Raw genomic sequence first — 7,454 nt, 5'->3', positions numbered from 1 at the left:
CAAAAATGAGATTGTAGGCTACCTTTTCATAACACAGCATGGAAGTCAAAGACATTGAAATTTTGTCCTTCAAGTTCTGGGAGAAAAAAAAAAAAAAAAAAAAAAAAAACTGTCAGTTTAGAATTTTACACCAAGTAAAAATATCTTTTCAAATTTGTTAAGATCTGGATCTCTGAAAGCTTTGGTGGCAATGCAGGATAAACACCGGACTGTGAATCACAGGGACAACAGTTCAAACCCACCAGTCACTCTGTGAGAGATTTGCTCCTGTAAAGATTTGCAGCCACAGAAATCCTATACAGGGTTGGTATGAGTTGGAGTCAACTCAATGGCAGTGGGTTTGGTTTTATGGTGTGTTCTCTTTATAGGTATATTCTGGATATTTTGGGGTATGGCACTGTAAGATAAGCACTGGACTACTAAAACCAAGATAGGCAGTTCAAACCTACCAGCCATTCCTTGGAAACCCTATACAGGGCTGCTAGGTGTCAGAACCAGTTTAACGGTACTTAACAATAGTAACAATAGTGTTCAATATAAGTCCATTGTATTTAAATAATATTTAAATCTATATTCATGATGTTGCTTATTGGCACAGATATGAAGATGTTTATTTGCTTTATACTAAGGTGAAACCCATATTGAAGGTTATAGTCTTAGATATTTATCAGTAAATGCTTCTTATAGATCTTTACAATTCCGGAAGGATAAGATAAATAAACTGTAGCAAAGTAATGTACAAAGAGCTAATGGCCAAAACAATAAGAAAACTAAGGACAGCTCTGAGCTCAGAAATACAATAAACCCCCAAAATAAGAATAAAATGAAATCTATACCTAGACAGCATATATCTAGGTATAGCATAGGAAAGTTTTAGACCATTTGATGATAACTCAAAAGTATTGTGACTAGGGTTCTAGTTCATGCATATAAGGGTCTATTGAAAACAGACAAAAAGGTTTTAAGCATGTCTCTGAGATCACTGGATGGCTGCAGCACAGTTCTCTCAGCAGTTCACATGTGGACAAGTGCCACCTAACTGGTTCCAACTCATAGTAACCCTGCATAGGGTTTCCAAGGAGCAGCTGGTGGTTTGAACTGCTGAACCTTGTTGTTCACAGTTCAGTGCTGATCCTATAAGCTGCCCACAAAAGTTTAGGGTGCCTTAAAATATACAAATTAAAAGGTCCAATCAAAACTGGGTTACTTTCAAGGGACTCGGATCTTGTTTCTTTGATAGGTTCTTTGTGTTTGGGAAACAAAAGGAAGTCTGCAGGAGCAAGATCTGGATCGTAGGGTGGGTAGATTGGGTAAGGATCCCCACTGAAATTCTCTTAATACAGCTCTTTCTACTCTCAAAGAATGAACAAATACATTGTTGTGATGAAAAACAAAAAACCTTGGCACAGCTCTCTTGACCTTTTCCTTACCAATGCACTTTCCATTTTCATAAAGGATCTTTATAATAAGCTCCCATCATTGTCCTGTGTCCAGACAAAATTTTATCAAGATTACCAATTTGGGACACCCCCCTCAAAAAAAATTAAAACAGTCACTATAACATCAGGATTAGCAGTTCAAAACTGCCAGCAGTTCTGTGAGAAAGATAAGGCTTTCTGCTTACATATGATTTATAGCCTCTGAAACCCTATGCAGTGTCGCTATGAGGTGGAACCGGCTCCATGCCTCATAACCACCACCACCATAACCTTCTAAACTATCTTTTCTGCCTTGAATTTAAATGACTAAGCAGATCCCCTGGGGAGCCAATCTTCTGAATGGACTTCCTTTTTGAAAGTTCCCTAATGAGACTAAGACCAGTGTTACTGGGAGAACTTGCATAGTATCCTCCAAGGATTGCAAAGACAGGTTTAAATGCATTTTGCTTGAAATAAATCAATGCATGTATAAATTAAAACCTCAGTAGCAATACTCTTTTACTTATCCTCATAAAGATAGGTTCTTAAAGTCATTAGACAGAAGTAACTACCTTGAAAGCAACAAAAATGAGATTGTAGGCTACCTTTTCATAACACAGCATGGAAGTCAAAGACATTGAAATTTTGTCCTTCAAGTTCTGGGAGAAAAAAAAAAACAAAAAACTGTCAGTTTAGAATTTTACACCAAGTAAAAATATCTTTGAAAAATGAGGATAAAAATAAAGCTATATTCACACAAGCCCAAACTGAAAGAATTCATCTCCAGCAGATTGTTTTTGAAAGAAATTCAAAAGGCTGTGCCTCAGATAGGAAGAAAAGTATTTCTGCAGTGAAGTTTATTATGCAATAAAAACTGAAGAGTGCATTAAGTTGTAAATATATAAAATCTGAATAAATAATGACTGGATGGAAAAATAGATATAATTTCTTACAGTGTTCCGGAGAAAAAATTATCACAATGCTTTATTATGCTACAATGAGATAGTGAAAGTAAATTAAAGTGTAAAATGTTAGGAAATGTCTATTGTTAACAGATTGCTTTAGTAAGCATTCCAAGATTTGCATTAAGTCTTTTAAGTACATTGAGAGATGTTCTAGTATAAAAAGAAACTTAAAGTATTTATGAATTAAAGACAGGTTATTGGATTTTAGAACAATGTTCTAACAAAAAGAACCTGGGAACTTTGAGGAATTTGGCTCTGTATGACTGGTGCATTCAGGATGACAGCAGAGCACATGTAGTACCAGGAATTAGGAATTTGTACATACACACACACATTGATCGGGGAGCAACAACAAGGCACTATAGCCAACTTAAATAATTCCCAAAGAACAAAGATGGAACAACTGGAGCAAATAAATGTCAAGGAGTATTGCATTATAAACCAAAACATAAAATAACTATTCAAATAAATGAATATGTAATTACTTAGATGCCCTAGATTTGGCTCTGAGTCATAGTAACCATATGTACAACACAATGAAACATTGCTGGACTCTGTTCAAACATTTCTACATTTGAGCCTATTGTTTCAGCCACATTGCCAACCAATCCAGTTGAGTGTCTTCTTCTATTTCACTGATTCTCTACTTTACCAAGCATGATCTCCAGGTATTGGCCCCTCTTGATAACATGATCAAAGTAAGCAAAACAAAACAAAACAAAACAAAAAAAAAAAACAACTCAGCATCCTTGTTGATATAAAGATTTGGATAATTAATAAATGGGGAGGGAAAAAATCTCATGCAGAATATTTCTAAATTATCTAGATACTCCACTTTAAATGAGCAAGCACATAAAATCTACACTCTTAATCTGTGAGCTGTACATAGTGACTTCCTTCCAAAGAGTACAGTATGAAAATTGCAAATAAAAAAGAGCAACTTTACAGTGAAGAAAACTGTCAAACCAACTTCACTTTATTAAGGTCAACATCAACAGTCATAAATGAAGTTGATAGTATGTATCCTTGATTATAATGTGATGAAAATGACACTTGACCTCTATAATCTCACTTTCAAAATAACATAACTGAAATGTAACCATGAAAAGAAGCCCAATTGCATTAGAAGGCCATTCTACAATATTCCTTGCCAGTACTTCTCAAATTTGTCAGGGTCATCAAACACCCCTTCCCCCTAAAACAAACAAACAAACAAACAAAAAACAAAACAAAACTGAGAAACTAACAATCAAGAAGAGCCTAAGAAGACATGATGACTACATCATATACTATACTGAATAGAATCCTGTAACACAAAAAAAAAATTATGTAAAAACTAAGGAAATCTGAAAAAATAACAACTATGTACTTTAATTAACAGCAATATAGCAGTATTGGTTCATTACTTGTAACAAATATGCCATATATGGAACTCTCGACACTATCTGCTCTATTTTTCCATAAATTCAAAACTATCAGAAAATAAACTATGTTAATAAAAATAATAAAAACAAAATAGATTTACTGAAAGTAGTGAACATTTTTTCTCAAGTACAGTTTCTTTAATGGTGGCCACTTAAATAACTTCTGAGGCCTAAAATTTTATATATAATTAAATCATAATGTTAGGCCAAAGAACCATGAAAAAAATTAAGGATTCTGGATATGCATAACAAGGAGAAACTAAAATAACAGGAATCAAACTTTTGGTCCAGAATATAATCAAAGTTACATTCCATTTTAAAAGATTCAGTAGCTGGAAAATGAAATAGAACAATTTAAAACAATTCAGATAAACTATGCTATGGAATATAATCAAGTTATAAGAGGCAAATTTAAGACTTATTGAAGGTATCCAAATGTGGGTATCTACCGTTTAAAAGTACAGTACTTAGAAAACCTCTTTCATATATTAAATTAAACATAAGAGGTACAATATTAAGTACTTAAGGGATTCTAACATGGCTGATTAGTGAATTCAAGAATTAAAATCAAATAGCCTTCAGAAGCTCTAGTGAATAAATCTGATGAGCTGGTATCTAAGCACTGTGAATTTCATTGTTTATTCAACTGTAAGAAAAATAATTGGTGTGGAATTAACACAGAACATATTTGTTTTATTGAAACGACATATTTTTGAAGGTATTTAAAGTATAATGATTTACTTCTATAGTCAATGAGGTTTTAGACTATTTTTAAAAATTCATATGGGAGGAGAATTACTAATAATTCCAGTGTATAGATGAATTAATGGAGATTTATTATTTGTTTAAAATAATATTTTTATTATTTTTACATTTTATTTTGTTATTTATTTAAACATGAAACAAAATTTGAGCCCAGATTTCTAGGAACCTAACACATAGCATGTGCTCATTAAATACAAATGCAGACTGCAATCTCTATGTAGTGACAAGTGTTTCAAATCATTTTCACTAACTGTAAAACACGATACCATGTGTTTGCTATGTGTCAGAGGAAGTACAGCCAGAATGCTGCTTAGAAACAAGGATGGCAAGACTTTGTCTCTCACACTTTGAACATGTTATCAGCAGGACCAGTCCTTGAAAAAGAGCACAAAACAACCATGAGACTTATTAGGAAGAAGTTTTAAATAAATAGAAAACTGCCTGGGAGAGAATAAGGCCAGATAAAGTATGCCAAGGATTTTTTTTTTTCCATCTCAACTGTGAAGCCAATGGCTGCTTGTCAGAAATCTATCTTGTCTAACAGAATATCAGTATAGTTCCAGCATTTGTCATCCTTTACTATTTGTTGTTAAGGGCCGTCAAGTCATTTCTGACCCATAGCGACCCTTTACTATAGAATTGCTTTTATTTGAAGTGCTAAATTCCTCACTCTGAACAGAATGGACTCTCCTGTCTCTTGATTTTATTACTCTATAAATTGAAGCACAAATTCTGTATGATAATATATGTTGCTATTATTGTTAAATGCCATCAAGTCAGTCCCAACCCACAGCAACCCTGTATAGAGTTTCCAAGGAGCAGCTGGTAAGCTTGAACTGCCAATCTTGTGTTTTAAATCGACTTTGCAATTCAGCGCATTAACTCACAGAACCACACAAGGACTCCATGATAGCATGTAAGACCACACATAACTTTGCTCAGATTTCTGTAGGATTAGCTGGCATTCTTTCATTCTACATGCTAAAGAATCAAATGATATTTGCAACAATTTAGTTGATTTGTAAGGCTTTTCTCATCCATTTTGGTTGATGTATGCTGAAGGACTAAGCCCATTGTGACAAATACTGGTCTACTGCCCAGAAGGTATCTTGATTTGCATGGGTGTAAAATTTTATTTTCTATTTCCATGTGTTCTCTCATTGTCTTAACACACAGAGGTGGCAGATGCTCTGGGATTTCATTCTCCTTCATGCATTTTCTTCCTGAAACGATGTTGAATCTTTCTTTTCTTTTCTTGGCTATAGCTGCTTCCTGGAACACTTTCAAAGCCTTTACCTTACCAAGAATTCAGATGTCCTACAAAGCCACATTTTAATGAGCTAATTAATTGCAATTGATTCACTGTTTCCAGAGAAATGTTTTTTTGTGTGTGCGTTCCCAAGGACCTGTGATAATTTTAATTTGTTTATGCTTTAATAACATATCCCAAATCTTCATCTCAAATCTTCTGTGCTCAAATACTTTTGAAAAGCTTCTACTTTGGCCTAACTCAGGTGTAATTTTAATATATTTGCATATTAAGATTAGAATAATTTGTCAAAATTTCACTATAACTACAAATAGTACAAGCTACTTAATTTGTAGGGTTTGCAGCAAAATGAAAATACAAGGCTCTTTGTTAAAAATTTATTAATAAAAATACTCTGATGATATTAGAATTAAACCAACTGCATAACCTACAAAACATGGAATCCTATGTGGTTACATGGTCATATTCTCTGTTTTACTGTTTTATAGTAGAAGAAAGATTTCTTTATCTAAAAATGCTAATTCTGAAATGTGCTCTGGAAACATCCTCTGCTCATCTTTCAAAGACTTTACCTACTCAGACCCAGAGATGCCTCAGAAAACAGGCCTGATTGTCTGCTTTTGAAGGGTTATAGCCTTGAAAACAATAGGAAGCAGCTCTGCTCTACAAACATAGAGATATCATGTGTCAGAATCAACTAGCCAGCAATGAACAAAAACAACATTTCTCCCTTACTTCTACTCCCTCCTGCCAGGGCAATCATTCACTTTTCTCATCTAAGTAATTTCAAATAAAAATGTATCCACACCCTTCTGTCAGTATTGTGCTGTTTAGTGTGTTGATTTGATGCTGGAAGCTATGCCACTGGTATTTATTTAAATGCTATCAGGGTACAAACATGTTGGACAGGTTTCTGAGCTTCTAGACTAATACAGACTAGGAACAAGGAAAAGTGGAATACTTTTGAATGTTTAGACACTAAAATTCTTATGAATATCAGGGAAACACTTTCACAAAGCACCAGAATATTGAATATTGAGACAGGATGAATACCATCAGAATATTGTCAGATAAACTGCCAGAAGATGTACTCCTCAGATTAGAAGGCACTCAAAATAAAAGCAACTGGGGAAGAGCTGCCTCCTCAAAGTAGAACTGATCATGATAAAGCAAATGGAGTAAAGCTTTCCAGACCTTCAGTTCCTGATGGGGCACAACTCAAAATGAGAAGAAACAGCTGTAACATTCACAGGAAAATTAGAAGTTTTCAAAAATGACATAGAATGCATAAAGGTTGATATCATATGTATTAGTGAGATGAAATAGACTCATTGGTCATTTTGACTCTCTAAATCATAGTTTCCTATGCCAGTAGTGACAAATTGAAGAGGAATGGCTTGATATTCATCATCAAAAATAATATTTCAAGATCAATCTTGAAGAATAATGCTATCTGTGACATGACGATATCCATAGGCCTACAGGGAAGATCAGTTAATATCACTATTATTCAAATTTACACACCAACCACTAAAGCCAGTGAGGATGAAAATGAAGAATGCTACGAATTTCTTCAGTCTGATACTGACCAAACATGTAATCAATTTGTATT

General features: G+C 34.0%; 1 pseudogene; it reads right to left on the bottom strand.

Moving 5' to 3' along the window:
• The window catches only part of LOC102814379, a 118,259-nt pseudogene that overhangs the window by 37,656 nt on the left and 73,149 nt on the right, over positions 1–7,454 (bottom strand).

This window comes from Chrysochloris asiatica, unplaced genomic scaffold (assembly GCF_000296735.1).
Source record: "Chrysochloris asiatica unplaced genomic scaffold, ChrAsi1.0 scaffold00228, whole genome shotgun sequence".
Lineage (NCBI taxonomy): Eukaryota > Metazoa > Chordata > Mammalia > Afrosoricida > Chrysochloridae > Chrysochloris > Chrysochloris asiatica.
The sequence above is the reverse complement of the archived record's forward strand: the minus strand, read 5'-3'. Positions and strand labels throughout refer to the sequence as shown.